The following is a 17,018-nucleotide window of genomic DNA, read 5'->3' on the forward strand; positions in this document are numbered from 1 at the left end:
CGATTGGAACAAGACTGCTCCTCTTGAAAGCAGGAGAGCCACCAACTCATCAAAAGTATACAATTCGGGAGGACTGCTCTTTATTAGGAGGCAGAGTGTGGTAGCAAATCCCTGATATGATTCAGGTAGCCATTGAGAATAGTAGAGACAAGAGAACTATCCGAAATAACCTCATTAATATTGATCAACTCTTCTCGCAGATCCTTGACATGGGTCAGAAATGCATCCATAGATTCACCCTCTGCAGATGCTCCAAGTCAAGCTTTTCCGAAGATAGGCAACTCGGGCTTCATGTTGCGGATCTGATATAGAGAGGCAAGGACATAACATGCACTCTTAGCAGAGGAACATGATCGAATGTGAGGAATAACTTACCATTTGCAAGAGAGAGCAATAAGTGCATACGCCTGTGTAACTTTGGCATCCCATCTGGGTTGTTCCGATGTAATAGGAACAAGGGCAAGCTCTATACTACCACTAGAACTAGACACACTGGTGCCAATAGTAGCAGATCTAGAGGACGTGCTAATAGTAGGTGCAATCCTAGCAGGCTAGGTGTGAGCACCAGAGACATAAACCCACATGTTCTTTGCCACTAGAACATGACGCATCATATATACCCACATGGGATCATTAGTTCCATCCAACTTGTCCTCAATAGATAGCATGCCACAAACAACTCATTGATGTTTCCAGACATGTTGCACATCAAAGGAATGTACAGACTGAAGTGTAGCTGACATAAGAAGGACGTGTAAAGGGAGTTAAAGTACTTCAAATGTCTGTAGAGAGGGATGTGCAAACTTACGAGAAGCATGTTGCGAAATCAGTAGGTGCGGAATTGGATGGAGAAGTAGTAGGTTGGAATTAACTGACCAAAAGCTGACGGGGAATCAGCAAGATGGAAGCAAACATGGAATCAGTAGGTCTGATGCTGACGTGGAGATAGCAGGCCCAATGTTGATGTAGAGACAAATCCAAAGTTGATGGGGAATCAGCAAGATGGAAGCAGACATATAATCAGCATGTTTGATGCTGGCGTGGTGTTAGTGAGTCGAAGGTAACATGGCATTAGCAGATCCTAAGATGACGTGGAGTCAACAGTTTTGAAGGTGACATGGCATCAACAGATCCAAAGCTAACATGGAGTCAGTAGGTATAATGCTGACGGGGAGTCAATAGTTTTTGAATGTGACGAGGTGTCAGCAAATCCGAAGCTGATGTGGAGTTAACAGATCTAAAGCTGATGTGGAGTCAACATGACTCATGCTGACGAGGTGATAGTAGATTGAAGTCGACAGATACGTAATCTGACTCTGCTGAAAATAAACCCGGCCAAAAAAGTAAACTCGGCTAACTACTAAGTTCGGAATGCGAAGCGCTGACACTAAAGATAGGAAATCATAGATAGAAAAACAAACTTCTAAATGTGCAAAGCAAAGTGCTGAATGCTAAAAGGCGAGAGCCACATGCTGAAAGCGAAGAGCAAAGCATTGAATGCTGAAGATTGAAAGCCAGACACTGAATGTGAAAATCAAAGAGCTGAGCTACAGATAATGCAATACTCACTGACGTAGTTAAATGAGCTGATAAAGCAAAATCAACTGATGCAAAAGTCAAATGCTCAAGAAGAATGCTGAGAAGCTAACAGTTCAATGCCGACGGACACATAAGTCCAATATCAAAATAAAGTTGAATGACTAAATAGCAACAGCAAAAGTAGTATCAACTAAAAGCCTCTGTTGAAAGCTGAGTAAAGAGCTAGTGCAGGGGTGAGCCTTGAATGTATGGCAGTATTAACAAAAATAACGCTAATTTACAAAAGAAGACAAAATGCTAGATCTGATTGAAAATGCACAAAGCAAGATCTTACCCAGAACGAGCAATGGCGGCAACGAGATAAAGATCAGCAGGAGCAACAACCAAATGAGAGTTCTGAAATGCTTACTCTGAAACACTTACTCTGATACCAATGTTGGATGAGGGAGAATATGCTCTGCACACTCACACAGACACACACGCACATGTAGTCGAATCAAGCTCAAAGAACGAGAGAGACTAGAAGCGAGGTTGAAAAGTACTCGATGATAATGATTGAGTGGAGTACAACTCTAGTAGCTCTAGCACTTAGGCTAATGTGGCTACTAACACACTCAGGGTGTACTCTCACAAGGAAAAAACCACTGCCAGCATAGGGTAAAAAGTACCCATGATCAACGTTGTTCACACCTGAACTTCTCAAAGATAGAAGGCTAATAGTTAGGCCATCGACCCCTAACACCTTTCGCTATAACCACCATTATCGTAGTAAATAACTCCCAGCCCATGACTGTCCATTATTTTGAAGCGGAGTTTCTAATTAGATCTAAACTTACATCATGTAAGCTTTATGTGACCCTCGCCCCGCAGGTACATTGAAAGAGATCATCATTGCACAAGGGATGGATCTTGGCCATAGATTGCATCGTCAGTAACAGCACAGCTAGCAAAGAAGAACCACAATGCTTGAGCTCCCCATTGAAATGGTTATTGTACCCTTGGTGGTGAATGAGAGAACCCCAATCTTATCAACATCCCAAGCCTCATCCTCCACTTACAAACCATCACCTCAAGTAACCTCTAACATCAAACAACTCTCTCACCTCACTGTGTTGGCTACCCCCTCAAACCATTGTGGAGATCCAAAACCTCATTGCCAATGAAGATGACCTCAACCTCAGCAACCCTTCAGAGGGAGGTCATCACACTAGAAAGAATGAGTACCCAAGAGTACCCTAGTTAGTGAAGGAAAGTACAATGTCCACAACCATCATTTGGCCCAAAGCCCCAACCATGAGGAGCAGAGATCTACCAAGCAGATTCCCTAAACACCCAAACCCTCGACCCCTTTTAGATCCTCGTCAAAGCTACTAGAAGCCTAGGCGTCTATGAAGGGACCCATCTATCTAGGTCCTAATCTACCTAAACCTAGAAGCCAAAAAGATCCAGGCAACTGCCTTAATATCCTATACCACCCTAAAAATTGATGTCTCATTGAATCATGACCAAACTACTAGAAACACAAGGATTCTACAAAGAAAACCCCCACATATGGGTGCTGAGAGTAAAGAACACGTGTCTCAGACCCCCTCCTCAAACGTCAAATCCAAGTGGGTCATGCCTCTGATGCCAACTCCAAAGGTTAAGTATGGCTTCCACTTTGACTTGTGTGCTGACACCACCTTTAGGAAAGTTGGAAGAGCTCGTGGACCCTGAGCAACAAGAGGCAATACCTTGCTCATGTGCAATGGCTCTATCCATCCTTGTTCCCATCAAAGAAGAGCCACCCATGGTGCCGAACCCCAAAGAGAACTATGCACATGCTTCTATGGCACCCTTCAGCAACCCTAAGGCTCAAAAAGATCACCATCACCCCACAACATATGTGCGTCACGTCACAACATCAACTCGCTAGCTGGAAGGCCAAAATTTAGACAAGCACACCAACGAAGCCGACCATGATAGCATCCAAGATTTCATTATGGATGGGTAAGCAACTCTTTGTCCTCACCTACTGAATGTGTGTATAGTAAAGCATCAAACCCTAAACTCATGTATACATATGTAACATAGCCTTCCCACTCAAGTATACAGTCACTATCTTCATCAAGAATAGTAAAAAATAAAAAAAACATATAAAAAAAAAACAAATTAGCGATCTCAAAAGTTCAATCTCCTAATTGGTGATCTAAAGTCGGCGAATCAACGTAGGTCAAATCCCCAACGATTTGTAGGCTTTGGCAATTTGTAAACCCAAATTGCAATTTAGGAATAAGAATCGACAATTCAAGATGTGTGATCGGTAAAGCCGAATCGGTGATTCAAGATGTGGATCGATAAAGTAAAATTTTTTATCCAAGATGTGTGAGATTGTTGAAGTTGGATTGCCCCACAATACAAGAATTGATGATCAAAGTAGTTAAATCGTCTTGAGTAGTGAGATAGCCCCAGATTCAGATCACCATAACCCAAGATCAAACGCTGAAAGTAGTTGAATCATCCAAGAATCGAATCTCTACAATCCAAGAATTGACAATCAAAGCTATGATATTACCCATGATCATAGAGGTGAGATCAACAATCAAAGAAATCGAATCATTAGGGAATTGTGCGATCACACTATCGGGCCACTTGGGTAGATTGCCTCGTGCCTCACGATTCATGATTCACGTCTCACACCTCACGAATCACGTCTCACACCTTATGCCTCACACCCCACGTCTAGAGAGAGAAATGATTCACATCAAGAGAGAAATGACTCACATCTAGAGAGAGAAGAAACTCACATCTAGAGAGAGAAATTGCTTATGTGTAGAGAGAGAAGCTCAATCACCTACTGTTAGTAGTGAGAGAAGCTCGATTACACCTTATGCCTCACACCCCACGTCTAGAGAGAGAAATGATTCACATCAAGAGAGAAATGACTCACATCTAGAGAGAGAAGAAACTCACATCTAGAGAGAGAAATTGCTTATGTGTAGAGAGAGAAGCTCAATCACCTACTGTTAGTAGTGAGAGAAGCTCGATTACCTAATCTCCACGATCAAAGTAGTTAAATCATCTTGAGTAGCGAGATTGCCCCATGACCAAACGATAAAAGTAGTGGAATCATCTAGGAATCGAATCTCCATGATCCAAGAATCGATGATCAAAGCTATGAGATCGCCCTATGTGGATTGCCTCATGCCTCACAATTCATGATTCACATGGATTGCCTCATTGTGTGATCGGGTCACTTGGATTACCTATGTGGATTGCCTCATGCCTCACAATTTATGATATTCACACCCCATGCCTCACACCCCACGTCTAGAGAGAGAAGTGATTCACATCTAGAGAGAGAAATGGCACATCTAGAGAGAGAAATGACTCATGTCTAGAGAGAGAAATGTCTTATATGTAGAGAGAGAAGCTCGATCTTCTACTGTAGTGAGAGAAGCTCAATCACCTACGTGTAGAGAGAGAGAGGCGAGGGGAGATCGATGTCCTGCTACTACCATATGGAGAAGATGGGAGATCACACCTGTCTGTTGCCTAGGAGAGACAAAGAAAAGGAGAAAATGGAGGCCTGCTATCGGAGTTGGGTGAGAACGTTGATCTGGCCAATCTGTGCAAACAAGCACGAGAAGAATCCGATCTACCCTGACAAGCGAGAGAAGTCCCCGATCTGCGCAGAAAGCAGGAAAAGAACCCGATCTACCCTAACAAACGAGAGAAGGCCCGATCTGCGCAGAAAGCAGGAAAAGAACCCGATCTACCCTAACAAACGAGAGAAGGCCCCAATTGTGCAGACAAGCAAGAGAAGAACCCTAACATGCATACGAAGGACCTCATCTATAAAGCTTCAACCAGATCCCTTCATCATGACTGTCAGAGCTCGCATCGCTTCATTGCTTTGACTTCGTGGCTTATAACCCTCGCCCCATCATGGCCCTAGCATTGTGTCCTACCCTATTCCAACCTCCAAACATGCAAGAAATGCAGACATTTTAAAGGCAGGCTCTCACCACAGGACTAGATGTACCACATATCTCAACCTTGGGGATTTCTTAGAAGAAACCACCCCCAATACTACAAAGTCAAAGAGGTTTTAACTGCCTTTAAGGATAAGAGTCATGATATGTAGGGGCAATAGAGGCTCAGTGTTGCAGAGCAAGCTATTGCCCTTCCCCTATAAACGGAAGAGGGTCGAAAGCGTATCTGTCTATGAGTGAGGCATCGGTGAGTTCCTATGTGTAAGAGAAGAGTGCAAAAGAATGGGTGCATGTGTGTGTGCGTGTGTGTAACAAAGAGAGCAATAGTTATGTTTCCTTCTAATGTGTTAAATTGCTAGATGCCATCACATGTGGTTTCCATACTTATCTTCTTTTATGATAGAAAGAAACATGGTGTGTGTGCAACTAGAGAGAATATTAGTTTCTAAACATTGTTGGGTTGTGCATTTTATCTTGGGACTGTCTACACGAGATCTTGCACCTTTTATTGTTGCACTCTTTCTCAATGTCCACATGTTAAACACATGCCTAGTTCCTTGATTTATGTGAGCGAGGCATGGAAATGCAGGTGCTCTTCTCTCACCCTTCTAACTTCATACTAGCCCACCACCAAAGCTTCACCCTCTTCAGCAACAAAATCCCCACCCATTCTCCAACATGATCCGACCTCATCAAAACCTCCACCTCAATACCCACATAAGCCAACCGAATTCTTTAACACCACCACTAACCATTCATCGTCTCTTGGAACGCTGGACTACCTCACCAACCACAAAGCTATCAACAATGCTACAAGCCCGATAAAGAGATCGAGATGTTGTCCCATCAACCTTGAAGCCAATGCCACCGCAAAGCCACCATTCGGCACACAAACTTTGATACCAAACAAAGCAAGGCAACACTCTTGTTGACAAGTAGCATCGACAAGAGGAAGCCTTCATTCGGTCGCTTTATTGGCAATCCGTCGATGGCAAAGCAACGATCAATGCAATCCTGATGTCCACATCCTACCAACCCGGTAAGTGCAGGTAACCCCTTCACCCTCCTTTTACTGCTTTTATTGGTTCCCCACCACTGAGTGGATAGAGTACTCCCCATGGAGGGTAGAGCTGGTATAGCTGGAATTGTTTGCAAATACATCATTGGATAGCTCGATCACCCAACCACCCACCACAAACCTAAAAGAAAATCCCTCTACCACCAAACCCAAATGTGCTTCCACTTTTAACCAAACCCCTGCAAGTTTTCGGTTTTTTACACAATTAATCCTCTTCACTCACATCTGTTCGCCCCCACCAACACTTAGAACATTGGACAAGACTATCCTTCCTACTATGTGGCACCCATTTATGCACTCGTGCATTCAGTACCCATGGTGTACACTGCACGTTATTAAGGCACTTCAACACTGAGATCCCACTCATGCCCCATGCCATCACTTCACATGCTTGTTGCTTCCATCTGGTTGTCTTGCCTCGTCTTCTTTCATTAAGTCTGTTCTTTCTCCGACCAGCCCTCTTCCTATCCATGACTCACAATTTTGGCATCGTCCACATACTATTGTCATCGTGGTGGTGGTGTTGCTGTAGCTCTCCAAGGACAAACCCCTTACATCAAGAAGCTATATTCACATGCTTGTTGCTTCCATCTGGTTGTCTTGCCTCATCTTCTTTCATTAAGTCTCGTTCTTTCTCGGACCAGCCCTCTTCCTATCCATGACTCACAATTTTGGCATCGTCCACATACTATTGTCATCGTGGTGGTGTTGTTGTAGCTCTCCAAGGACAAACCCCTCACATCAAGAAGCTATAGGGTATGAGACAATAACCTACAAGCTCTCACAATCTCTCTCAACACACATACACACACTTAAGAGAAGTTAGAGTAAAGAAGCTATTTCTCTTAATCTCATAAAAGGCAGTGTCCATTCTCATTAGAGAAGTTATCTTTTATACAACTTACTCAGTGCTTAAGCACCCATCGACCTTCGCCTAAACTAGACATATGCGTGTCCTAGGCTAACTAATGTGTATCCCTTGGATGCCAGCATTACACTTAGCTTGGTCATCCCTTCAATACATCCTTATGAGCACGTTATATAGCGAAAAAATTAATAGATTTACATGAAGTGCTAAAAAACCACTCGGGTGCCAAATGAATAGGTTTGTTGATACGAATCACTCATTAATGAGTTTGGCTTTGCTAAAAATGTACTGAAGAATCCCGTCAAACCCATCCGCCTCAGTAACCCACATTAAGTGACTAGTGTCTACCTTGGTTGGACATTATTATAGAGCACCAAAGATTTGTACTTCCTAGAACTCGGGCACTTTGTCCATAACTCTGGCAATAAAAATAATTTTTAATGGGGCCCACTAGAGTCATCCACCTAGTTAGCGCCAAAAATGGGGTTAATAGCCCTATAATACGCACCACTAATAGCTAGAAAATCTTGTTCTGAAAGAACTAAAAACATTATTACTAGCTGAGGTCTAGGGAGTTACCAAATATTAAATAGTGAACAATGCTAACTATTGAAAATCATGATTTGGAGTTTAAAATAAGCTAGGCTGTGTGGGTGCAAGATATAACCTCTTGATTTGAAGTCATTCAATGTGGTAAGAAAAACTTAAATTAATTTTATTTAGTTGGTCACCACCATGAATCGTTTGATTGGAAACTTATTTAAAAAATAAATATCTAGTAGCAAACAAATTATTTAGCTAGTCATGAATCGTTTAATTAAAACCCTATTTAAAAAATAAATGAATAGCAAACAAATTAATAAGCGAGTCATGAATTATTTGATCAAAAACTTATTTTAAAAATATTAATAAACTAGTAAATTTGGCAATAAATGGAGTTTCATTAAAACCCTATTTAAAAAATAAATGAATAGCAAACAAATTATTAAGCGAGTCATGAATTATTTGATCAAAAACTTATTTTAAAAATATTTACTAGCATTAAAATAAACTAGTAAATTTGGCTATTTGCCTCATAATAGCTGGTAATAAATGATTAATATGCATTCTTTTAATTATGCATACTAGCAAACAAATTATTTAGCTAGTCATGTTCAAATCGTTTGATTGAAAAATCATTTAAAAAATAAATTAGTAGCAATAATATAAAATTGACAAATTTGGTAGTAAATGGAGTTATTATCATGTCCTTTGTCTCGTAATAGTTGGTAATACTCATATAGTCGGGTTCACACTATGGACTGACCATTTGTATGTTATTATAGGAGAGCTCTTATCTTTTAGTTATATGGTTGTAGAGAAGAGAAGAAGACTCTCTATTGTGTCTTGCACTCTCTTGTGTGTGTGTGTGTGTGTGTGTGTGTGTTTTCTTACGAGTAACTCAAGCTCTCTCTCTCTCCCCCATATTCTCTTAATGGTATCAGAGCTCCAGTTCATGTAAGAGCTAAGGAGGTAAGCAAGAGGCAAGAACAAGCAAACAAGGAAGCGATACACGGGTAAGAGAAACACTATCTCTTCCCCTTGGTTTAGATACAACACCTCTCGATAGCTCTGGGAGCTACACATCTTTGATTATGGAGCTATCTTTGCAGGCTTGGAGATGCATGTGTGATACTTAATACTTTGTACTCATATTTTGTGGCCAGAATCGCGTTTCAGGTGCATTTAGGTCTTTGTTAGGTCACTGCAAGGTATTTTCGATAATTTTGAGAAGTTCTAGTTGAGAACTATCTCTGATCAAAATCTGATTATTATAGTGCAGTCATTTTGGGAGTGTAAACAGTGTTTGCACATGTATTGTTGATATTGGGTGTATGTACATGTACTCTGGTTAGATCTGGTGACATACATGTGCTGAAGTACTGCTGTAGCAGTTACAAAAAAGACTGTTGTGTTATAGGCTACACATAAATTGTCTATTTATAGGTTTTTGATTGTTGCAGGCAAACATGTATGACTGACTCAATCAGATTGTCAGTAAGAAGCTGGACAAGAATAACTTCCATGCTTAGAAGTTCAAAATGACCAATGTCCTAATGGGTAAAGGATTTTGGGACTATGTCGAAGGAGACAATGAGGAGTCTCCAGAGTTGTCTGAAGAGAATGCCACTCCAGCAGATATAAAGGCATTCAAGGATTGGAATCAGGGTGCAAGGAAAGTCATATATTGGCTTTCGATAAGTGTCACAAACACAATGATAGGACACATATAGAATGCCAACACTCTAGCAGTTGCATGGCAGAACCTGATGCAGATGTTCCAAACCAATACAAAGATAAGAAAACTGCAGCTAAAACAAGAGCTGCATGCAGTGGAAAAGAAAAGCATGTCTATCAATGAGTATGCTTTAAAGATCAAGGGCATTATTGAATCCCTTGGGTCTATCAATGTATTGATGGAAGATAATGATTTGGTGAGTGTCTATTTGAACAAGTTTGGTAAAGAGTACAAGCCATTCAAGACCTCCATTGCAGTGAGAGAGAATATTTCTAACTTTTGAGACTTGGTGTCTATGCTAATCATAAAAGAAAAGTCTCTAGGTGAGGACTCTTCTTCACAAAGCAAGAACGCATCAAAACAGGCCTTCTACTCTAATTCAAATAGAGGCAGAGGTAAAGGTCATGGTAGAGGCCAAGGTGGTGGCCAACAAGGAAACTAGAATTATAAACATTAATAGTCCAATGATTCGTATTATAGCAACAATCATACACAGGTGGAAGAGGCGAGTCTAAAGGCAGGGGGAGCCAAAGAGATCGAGGTGGTTCGCAAAGAAATCAGAGTGTAAATAGCATAGAGTGCTATTATTGTGGCAAACCAAGGCACGTGGCAAAGGATTACTATAAAAAGCAAAATGACATTAAAAGTGGAAAGTTGCAGCAAGGCAAATATGCATCATCTAATCAATAGGGTGGTGATGATAGAAGTGAGCAGCTGTTTGTGATGTAGCACATGCTCAGTTCTACAACAACAGGAGATGTGTCAGGATCTCAAGTTATATGGTATGTGGATTCTAGCACCTCTAACCACATGACCAGTCATGGTGCGTGGTTTAGAGACATGCAAAAAATGAAAAAATTGGGTTATGTAAAAATAGGTGATGATACTGCACATCCCATTTTGCGTATGTTGGTAAAGTACCATTGTCTATGCAGGATGGCAAAATGAAGTACTTAGCAAATGTACTTCATGTTTCGAATATTACAAAGAACCTGGCTTCTATTGGGGATAGATGGTTGAGCACGGTCTGCAAGTGAGATTTAATCCTCAAGGATGTTTTGTTGAAGACTTCAAAGATCAATGTCGCTTGGTTTGCAAAGGGTAACAAAAATGGTAGGATATTTACTTTGGATGTGAACATACCTAAGATACAGACAGGCATGTTTGTGCATGGAACAAGTGTCATTACAAATATTTACATATGGCACAAGCGCATTGGTCATGTGAATATACAGTGAACTGAAGTCTATACAAGCCCAAAACATTGTTGCACGTTTGCCAAAGTTTAAGGTTGATGGTATGCATAAAGTATGTGAAGCATGCCAGCTTGGTAAGTAGGCCATGCATGCTTTCCCACATGAAAAGCATGTTAGTGCAAGGCTATTAGATGTTTTCAAATGTATGGGACTCGAGCAAGACTACAAAAATTCCAAGTTGCAGGTATTATGTTACATTCATTGATGTGACCACATTAGCAAAGTGTGGGTTTAATTCATGAAGGAGAAAAGTGAGATGCTTGCTCACTTTCAAAGATTTAAAGCCTTGGTCGAGAAGGAAAAAGGCATATAAATAATATGGCTTAGATTATATGGTGGGGGAGAATATTTCTCCAATAAGTTCAATGATTTCCTAAGAAAGAAGGGAATCAAGAGACAGTTTACATGCAGGTACACTCCGTAACAAAATGGTGTTGCAGAAAGAAAAAATAGGCACATTGCAGAAGTGGCACATGCCTTGATTGGGTGAGAAGAATATGCCACATTATTTTTGGGCAAAGTCAGCAACTGTTGTGTACATTATGAATAGGACACCCACTACGCAAATGTTCATGGTATGACACCTGAACAGAAGTTCACAGGCATAAGACCAGATAAGTATCACTTGAAAGTGTTTTGTTGTATTACTTATGTGCATGTTCCTAATGAAGTAAGAACAAAGTTGTATCCAAAGGCAGAGAAATGCATCTTTATTGGTTATACTATGGAGCAGAAAGGCTATAGATGTTATAACCTTACCACTCATGAGATGCGAGTAAGCAGAGATGTTATCTTTGATGAGATGAGTAGCTAGTATGCACTAGAGGTGAAGGCAATAGGAAGATGCAAATGTAAGAAGTGGTGACACTGCATCACATGTAGAGTAGCAATCACAGGTGCTTAATGGACCTGGAGAGTCCTTTTACAGTGGATACAAGGCTTTGCATAACCTACACACAAAATCTGAGTGTGCATCACTCTCATAACATGGTGGTTGCACCATGTATACTTCTTCTTGCAAATCACCCTGCAAGAAGACATTATCTACATCGATCTAATGTAAAGACCAATCCTTTCTTGCCATAGCAAATGACAGCTCTCATGGTTGCCAGTCTTGCAAATCGGGCTGAATGTCTCCTCATAGTCAATGTCATAAGTATGTGCATAGCCCTTGGCAACCAATCTTACCTTATACTTGCTCACTGAACCATCAACGTTATGCTTGACCTTATACACCCACTTACATCCAATTACCTTCTTTTCCTTAGGCAAAGACACTAACTCCCATGTTGCATTTGCATCCAAATGATGCCATCTCCTCACTCATGAGACATCTTCCCATTTATTGAAGAATGTCTCCTCATAGTCAATGTCATAAGTATGCGCATAGCCCTTGGCAACCAATCTTACCTTATACTTGCTCACTGAACCATCAACGTTATGCTTGACCTTATACACCCACTTACATCCAATTACCTTCTTTTCCTTAGCAAAGACACTAACTCCCATGTTGCATTTGCATCCAAATGATGCCATCTCCTCACTCATGAGACATGTTCCCATTTCTTATTTCCAAGTGCCTGCTCAAAACAAGTGGGCTCCATCTCCTCTATTTTTTTAACCATATAACAATATTGATGGGATGTATATCCATCGTATCTCAACCTTTCAAGGGTACCTAACCCTCGTAGATATGCATACACTTGTATCATTGCCATGTATCCTTAAAAAAACCATGGTTCTCCTTACACCAGGAGTAACCACATGCGGAATGCCAAGCGTCTCATCAAAGTTCTACTCAGAACTACTAGAGTCACCATCCACATATGAGTGACGTGCTTGTTACCATTGGATTTCAGATATCTAATACAAATTTCTCACTTTATGTGAAAAAGACAGATACGTAGATGATTTGATTATCACTGGTGATAGTGGTGTTGACATACATGATGTGAGGAGGCTTTTGACGCAAAAGTTTGAGATGAAGGATTTGGATGAGTTGTGGTATTTCTTGGGCATAGAGATGGTGATATCACCTCATGGCATTTTCTTATTGTAGAGATAGTATGGCTTGGACATGTTATCCAAGTATGATATGATAGGCTGTAAGCCTATTTCAGTGCCATTGAAGCATAACACAAAGCTTTCCGTAGATACAAGTGAGCTTTTGGTGGAGGACCCCACTACGTATAGATACATAGTGGGTAGCTTGATCTACATGACCATTACTAGGCCAAACTTGAGCTATGTTGTTGGACTTGTAAGTCAGTTTATGCATGCCCCTAGGAAGCCACACTTGGATGTGGCTAGATGGATTCTCAGGTACATAAAGTCCACAGTTGATTATGGACTTTTCTATGAGGCTGGTACAAAGATACAACTACATGGGTACACAAATGCTGATTGAGCTGGTAGTGTTGTAGAGACAAGAGATCTACCAGTGGTTTTATGTTCTCATTTGGGAGTCTTGCTGTGAGTTAGAGTAGTAAGAAGTAGCCAACAATTGCCTTATCGAGTGTATAGGGGGTGCTGCTATGGTAGCTTGTGAGATATCTTGGTTTCAGAAGCTACTTTGTGATATGGGTGAGCCCGTGGATAGGGCAATTGTCATTTATTGTGACAACATGTGTAGCATACAGTTGACCAATAACCTAGTATACCATGTGCATTATCATTTTGTGAGGGAGAAGGTTCTAACAGGTGATGTAAATATGTTATATGTCAACACAGAGGATCAAGTAGCTGACATCTTCACAAAGTCATGGGCACAGAGAAGTTCCACATATTTAGGAGCTTACGTGGAGTGCAATGTGTGGAGTTGAGCTTGAGGAGGAGTGTTGAGATATCGAGCTCAACTAGTGCTATGTCGGACATTGATGACCCGCTTGGGTGATAGCTTTTACACTTTTGCCACTGGCATGGTTGGTGAGATTATGGTTGATATGCCACTAGTGGATAATAGCCACTTTAGAGTACTAGAGTTATGGCATAGTTATAGCTCCAACTTATATAATTGGATTTATACTATGGACTTACCATATGTATGTTATTGGTAGGAGAGTACTTTTCCATTATGTATATACTCTTATCTTTTAATTATATGGTTGTAGAGAAGAGAAGAAGATAGAAGATAATTCAACCATCCATCTCTCTCTTGTGTCTTGCACTCTCTTGTGTGTGTGTGTGTGTGTGTGTTTGCTTCAAAGGAACTCGATCTCTTTCTCTCCCCCGCACTCTTTAGTATTCCTATGTCGAGGTAGGTCTAATGTGAATGATCTCTTTCTCCTCTACTGGTATTCCTATGTTGTTGTTGGTTCTTCTTTTTGTTATTAATAGACCATGATGTTGTGTTTTACAAGGATATTGAGAAATGGAGGCTATGCATTGTTGGTTAATGAACCTGGGACAAGATCTACTTAAATAACTGCAATAAGGATTATTGTTGAAGTATTCAAAGAGAACCTTTCTCAAACATTAGAGAGAGTATGATGATCTTAGTACACTAGCTATTTGGAAATGAATTAGATGATTCGACCTTTGAGGTGCCTTGTGTGATGAGATTAATCTAGGCAATTTACCATTTGGATATACAATTTGGACAAAGCTTAATTATTTATGGGGTGAAAAATAAGGTGCATAAAATCAAAGACACTTATTGTTTAGAGTCAAGTAGTGGCAATATAGTGCAACTACTTAAATATCTACCTTCTAAGATTTCATGGCATTATGCATTATTTAGAATGGTGAATGGGATCCAATCAGCAAGGGTTAATGTATTCAACATGTTAACTCAAAGACCAAGGAGTGGAGTTGACAAGATGAGATAATAGCACACCTCTTAGGTGTGCTTGGACTTTGTGAAGAGGATGCAAGATTAGACTACCATTGCTTGTTCAAAAGATGCAAACAATAGAAATTGGTGGGGACTTGAAAGTGGAGGATACATATGCACATATACTATTTTGTGATTTAGGGAAATAAGGCTCAAGCAAACTAGTGAGATCTTTCTTGTTCCATTGGGAGCAAAGTCTTCACCAACATGTGGAAGTGTATAACTCCACATAGTCAATAGGAGTTTGTAGGAGTTAGAAGAATACTCCTCCAATGGAGGTTGCATAGAGTTTAAAACCTTGGCTAAAGAAATGGCATTCTGATAACTATGCTGATACGTAAGAGATTATGATGTCTTAGATAGTATGGTGGCATGAATACATTGGCGAGAATATATGATCAAGGTGAGTTCTAAAAAAATGGCATATATAAAGGGGCCTTATAAACCAATGATATATATAAAGATCTTAAGAGTTAATGCATGCTAAAATGTAACTTATTTTAGAAAAGCAATGATAAGTACCTTGTATTTAATGCAAATCTAGCTGAGTGTCTATGGGGGTTAGCTTGCTTCAAATGATGATGTCAAGTGTGTGATCATGTACATAATAAACTTAGCAAGTTTCATTATTACAATCCAAGATATGCTTCCTACTTGAAGGGTGTACACATTATAGTGGGTAAGCATATAGAATCTTAGTTTATGAAAGGGCTTCTAGTAGTGGTATTGATTGTACACACTAACTATCAATGATCTTACCAATGGTGTGGCTATTGAGATAGATACAATTAAGAAGAGGGCTACACTATATGGAGATGCATGAACAATGAGGAGAAAGAGATCTAGGTCTACAAAGGAACTAATACAGGAAAACGACTCTCATAGGCTAGAATATGAGTATGTAAAGGCCAACCCAAAATAGCAAGTAGAAGCTTCGAGTATTAGAGCCATAAAAAATAGTTAAGGAGTAGGTTCACCAAGACCATGTAGGTTGTTTGTAGGGAAATTTCTAGGAAGTAAGATAATATGAGTGAGAATCATGGATCCAAGAGTAATAACATGATTAATTAAAAGGGTAGAGCTAGAAGTTGCACTCCATGCTTCTTTAAAAGGATCGATACTTCACTGAGGATTGAAAGACATATGATTTGGTTTTGTGGTGATGATATAACATAGACATTATTAACTATAAGCGAAACTAACCCACCTGAGATACCAAATGGGTGGCCAATTGTAGAGGGAACATTGCTACGTTGCTGAGATAAACATACTTGAGCATGGTGGCAATAGAAGTGAAGCGAAATGACCTTCTATGTAAGGGGGGCGACTGCAATATGTAGAGGAGTGGCAACAAAGGATACATAAGGATAATTAGATCTAGAGATTGACATGGAATCTAAGGTGTTAAATATAGGTATCATCAAGGAGCATGTGTACCTTATCGTCTCTCGACACTTTGATTTCAACAAACATGACTAGAGTACAAGTTCGTCGACGTTGTGTTTCCATCATGTTATGTTGTGAGGATTTCCAAATAAAGATGGTTAGACTTGAGTGGTATGTGGCTTGCAAGCACCTGTACTATAGCTTCATGCAACATCTAAGTTTATGCACCATGTAGCTCTTATAAAAAGAGATCTTTACCAAGCTTTGTCTTTGCTAGATTGATCTTCAATTTTCCTAGAGTTGTGGCAATGTCTTTTTGTTGATTTTAATTGGTGTATCTTGGAAAGGCACATTTCTGGACCTATCTCATGATACATGGTTTCTATTTTATGTTTAATGTAGCATAAGAAATTGCATTGATCATTGTAGAGGTGTCATTTTTGTTGACTTCGATGAACAAATTTTCATGATTTAAAACATCTTGGTTGCATGGTTTGAAAGACATTATTATTTAAAAATATATATTCAAACAACATTAATTATTTAGGGCAAAAAGACATGTACCGTATTACCCTCACATGTCTTTTCACTGTCAATATTGTTGAGTGGTTGGAGATGTAGCTTTTGTCAATAAAAAATCACATCAGTTGACCCAACTTGGCTACTACACTCTTAGGCTTACTACTATTATTTGGCTTAAATTTATGTTTATGGAGACAATCTGATCAATAACTTTACTTGGTCTTGATTCATGCAACCTCTAATTTCTTAATTGCGACTTCTGAAGTATTCTTGTCACCTCATTGT

The sequence above is a fragment of the Cibotium barometz genome, chromosome 49, assembly GCF_041138505.1.
Source record: "Cibotium barometz isolate CiBa-2024 chromosome 49, ASM4113850v1, whole genome shotgun sequence".
Lineage (NCBI taxonomy): Eukaryota > Viridiplantae > Streptophyta > Polypodiopsida > Cyatheales > Cibotiaceae > Cibotium > Cibotium barometz.